Below are 4986 nucleotides of genomic sequence, written 5' to 3' on the forward strand. Positions count from 1 at the left end.
TGTTTTCCTGGCTTTTCCTGCTTGGTGAGTAAACAACACTTCAATTGTAATTTTAATTCCTGATTAACAAAAAGAACGAAGTAATTTGATTGTTTCTTTCTTACCTCTGCCATTGAGGAATTAGCAGCCTGGATATTTCATGGATGTTCTCTGAAACTGTATGGATGCCGGAGAAACCTCTCCCTGCTGTAAGTGAGGCTTTCTCCTAGCCTGCAGGCTGTGTGTTATTGCAATTTCTCTGTCTCTGCTCTTCTTCTGTGCCCCGTGCTCAGCATTGCTGAATGGAGCAATAGTAAAACCCCACTGCAGCCCCCTGGCAGCTCCTGGGGCAGGGCTGGAGAAGCAGCCTCAGGATCTCAGCATAGCTACCCCTGACTTCTCTGTGTCTGTGACTAGGTGTAATCAGAGCAAACCAAAATTCCAGTTCAATTTCAAGTGTCCTGTCAAACACACACATGAGAAGACCTGTCCAGACTTCAGTGCTTACCTAGAAAGCCATGCCTTCGTATTGAGGGTCATCCTAAAAGATTTCAGCTAACAGCATTGTCATGTGGATGGTAAGTAGTAGGTGCTCCAGTCTAACAGTCAATTTAAAGGATATATAGTCCCCTCCTGGAGTAATTGTTCCCAATACTTTCTGGGAAGACGCTTCATCTCCCAGCCTGAGCTGAAACTTCCTTTATGAGGCTAGAAGTGAGGCAGTCCTGGAATAAAAATGCAGTATTTTAAAGGAGAGGAAATGGTGGAAGCAACTCATTGCTGTGCTGTTGTTGCATGTGAGGGAATGGCTGATGAACTATGTAAAATGGCCCATTCCTGCAGGGCAAGGTTATCTCCCTGCTGCGCTGACCCTCCGGCCTCAGCAAGTTCCTCTGCTAAAGACTGAGCCAAGGCACCATTTAACTGGGGTACAACAGGGGAAGAATTAGGAATCCTCTTCGGCTCAGCCTGAACGAGCATGCTCAAACCTGAGTGTGGTCCTCTCTCTGAAATGCTCCAGGATTTCCAAATACTCACACCATACAGAAATCACAGTTCTCTGCTGCACGATAATCCCAACCAACCGGGTATTGGGGTTAATAACCCTAAAAACCTCATTCTCTCCATGCACATCTCTATAAGTATACAAAGCTTTGTTAACCCTATTAAGACAGACCTCACAGTTTGCATAGGTTCAATGAATTCTTTCCTGCTAAAGCCTTTCCAGTCTCCTGTTTTCTCTGTAAAGAGGTGGAGCATTGACCTCAAACTCTGCGCTGCAGCAGATCCTGTGCAGAGATGATCCTCTTATGAGGAAGGTCCCACATTTCTCAAGACTTTAAATCCCCTCCAGACTAAGTGTGGATATGGGTTTATTTATGCAGAGGCTGTCAAGTATTTTTGCTAATTATTGTCATTATTATTTGTTTAAGTGTTAGATTTGAAATTTACATCATGCTGCAAAAGTCGAGGCTGGTCATACAGCTGTCAAGTGAGAAACCACCCATTGCTGGTGTCCATGTGTACATCCCACCATCCCTGTCCTGTTTGAGTACTTCTAGCTCACAGCACATTGTACGTAAAAGTATCTAGATAAAAGATTTTTCTTTTCTATGTGGAGAGAGCAGATGACCTCTGTTGAAAGCTGAAAAATGTTCTTTTTGGAGTCTGTTCTTGGTCACTTGCAATTTTAAATTTCATGAGGAAGGGAGCGGATGAACCAGTTTCCATCCATCACCTGCTGGTTTTAGTGCTGAGCTTGTGGAACAGATCAAGCAATCCATCAGAGCCAGCCTTAATCTATTGCTGGTAACTGATTGAAATTTAAGGCCTGGGCTCTGACAAACTGTGGGTTAAACTGTTAGACGTTTTGCAAATACTGTTTGTGCTGGAATGTCAAAGGGAATTCGCCACAAGTGTGGTTAGCTGGTTTTAGGACCTAGTTTTAGCTATTGCTGCCCAAGTCCTCTTGAATATTTGGGCTGGGCTTTGAAGTTTTTTTCCTTGCTAAATCACAACAAACAGATAATGGAAGCAGGATTTAAAGCCAAGACTCCAGCAAAAATAAAACCTAATGCCTCACAGCAAGCATGAGGCTGATGAATGACACCTTATACTTCTATCGGTTTGTTCAATACCTCTCCCTAAGTGAGGGCTGGCATGGGTTACCTCATCCACCTTCATCTAAATAAATTGTTGAGACTTCTGTTAGGGAAGAAAAGAACAAAGCAATGAGTTTATCTCTGTTTTTCACCCCTACCAAATAAGCTGGGTGGGTAAAATGGGCTTCCAGTGCCAAAAAAGCAACCCTGACAGATCTCAGACAGATTTAAGAATTATCAAGAAATGAAGTCTCCTTAAAGCTATCACAGCACCCCAGGCTTCTGGAAAGAACTGAAACATTAGCATAATACAGCATAGGTAATTTTTTCCTTGTCTTATGATTCATTCCCCCAAAATACCTGTTGCGCTAGGGTGCTTTCCAAAGTGTGTCTGAATATTGCCAGAAGTCAAGAATTCCTGAGCTCTTATCCTGACTTTGCCACCTTCTTGTCTGCACAGTTTTGAGGCAAAGGTTTCACGTGGATCAGTGGCTCGTAGCTGACTTTGTCATCAAGGGAGCAATTGCTCCACCACGATGCCATGATTTGCCAGCAAGAGTTTATGCTTTCTTGTTGAGTGTTAAGCCTGTTTTTTATCTCTGAGGTCCAGTTAGTGTGCAATGATGTGTATTCACCATAGGGAAAGGCTAGGGATGGGAGCAGGGGTTATTCTCTGTAGCTGACAGGTTTTGTTAGAAGCCCTTTTCCCTGTGATCAGGCTGAAATGTTGCCACCCTGTATCCAACGGGATATAAGGTGCCTGAAAGGGATGGAAGAGCCTCCTGCCCCGGGGAGAGGAGGTTGTGAAGGCAGTCTGAGTAGTTGGGTGGGAAGATGCTCAGGGAGGAGTGGACTTATGTTGTCTATTTTTGAAAGAAAACCCCTGGGAAGCACCTGCTGTGTGGGCTGTATCCTTGGAACAGAGAGGAGGACATGAACTTCCAGACCTTGGAAGACTGCTTAGTCTGTTCACCTACCCTAAGGCAAGATCAGCTCTGCTGAAACCATCTGCTTATAGTCCTGTTCATGCAGAGCTGGTAGGAGTCAAAGCTCCTGAACAGGCACATAGAAATACCCCAGAGTCCTGCTCAAAACCAACTTGCTTCATTTTTCTTTTCATGCAATAGTGGGGCCTGCAAGGGTCTTTATGGGCAGAACCAAAAACGCCCGTATTTTCAGAACAGGCAAAATAAGTAAAATGCATCTTCAAGCTCCTGGAGAATGGAGCAGAAGGGAAATGAAAAACCCCAGTGTTCCCCATGGCATCCAGTAAATAATGCAACAAACTCCTGAAAGGAGAAAGGGGGGGTGGGGGGAAGAGAGCGAGAGTTCATGCAGCAAGGAGCATCCATTGCTGGCACAATTAAAGAGAGGGAACTTTGTCCTGGATACTAATGGCTGTAGAAAAGGCACGGCTGCTAGGAGATGAACCTAACTGGGGTGGTGGATGTGATAGGACTCTTCTGATACACCTTGAGGCAGGTAGTAGCAGTGGTTTGGTTAGTTTTATACGTACAGGACTTTACACTTTTTAAAACCGAGAGGAGTAGGTTCTGTTCTCAGCTGCACCAGGAGGAAATCAGACAGGGAATCCCCTGTTCCTGCCTTGCCAGATGGATGGTGCATAACTGCAAGCAGCGTTTGGTTCTGGAGGCTCCATTTCCACTTACTGCACACAGGTTGCAAGAAGAGAGATGCTCTTGTTGTGGGAAGAGTCACCAGATGGTGCTCTTACACATGGTCATAGCAGGTCGTTGCCTGCAAATGCTGTAGAAGAGGGCTGACTTGCTAGTTTGAGCAGTCCTTGGAGCAAACTGTTGCGTGCAGCAGAAGACTCATCCCTAAGATATGTAGATCATCCGTAGGATGACTGCAAATGGTGGCACTGGATTAAACCGAGAAGTTGTCTTATCCGACCAGATGCATGCTCTGAGTCCACAGACAAGCTAAGTATACGGGATAACATATTTCACCGTGGGCTGGAGGCACACATAGCTATTTGTCAGGTTTCACTTGACTGGTGGCATCTCAAACTGTTACAAACCATCACTTGTAATCGCCTGATCATATTTGTTATCTCCTAAGACAGTTTCTGGACATCAATTGTTTTCTTGGTACTGGTCAGCTCAGCTTTAACACGGCTGTCGTAGGAACGTGTAACCAGCACTAAATAGGAGTCATTCATCCAGTGTACAAGAAACAAATTTCATGCAGCCCTTGAAGAACTCATGTCACTGACTTCTAACAGGAAACCAGTCTGGGATGATCCAAACCTGTACCTGTCAGATTGGGCTTTGCAAGTACCGCAAAGCTGATTCGCACAAACAAATGCAGGAGTTGTATTGTCTTCTTGAACTCCTGAGAAACCTTTCTAGAAGAGGTGGACCGGACTTTGAAGCTTGGTTCCATTTCATTTGTCCCCTATCCCATTCGGCACCTTTCAAAGTTTCCTCTCGCCGTTCTTCATTGCTCAGGCTCTAGTGTCCCTCTCAATGAGTGAAAATAAAAAATATACATTTAAATATAAACAAATATATATGTTTTTTATATTTATATAAATAAATATATATACATACACACCCCATACATAACTATATGGGTTTTTTTAAGTCAGGTTTTAAAGAGTTTCTACTTGCCTGCTTAAAATAAAAAATCTTTAGGGAAAATGAAACCCTGTAATTTCTTATGACAGTAAAGTTATGTTTATTTAACCTATTCCCTGTGCTGGCTTTCAAGTCTTATCCTGGAGAAAATGTTATGCCAATGCGTTATCATTTTTTCACAACTTGGACTTTAAAGAAGACGATCATCCATAAGCTATTTTTTTCAGATCTTCACAAACTTTAAATAGCATTTTTCTGCCTTCATCACAAAACCAGTTAAGCACTAGCTGACTAAATGCATG

This window comes from Aptenodytes patagonicus, chromosome 14, assembly GCF_965638725.1.
Source record: "Aptenodytes patagonicus chromosome 14, bAptPat1.pri.cur, whole genome shotgun sequence".
Classification (NCBI taxonomy): domain Eukaryota; kingdom Metazoa; phylum Chordata; class Aves; order Sphenisciformes; family Spheniscidae; genus Aptenodytes; species Aptenodytes patagonicus.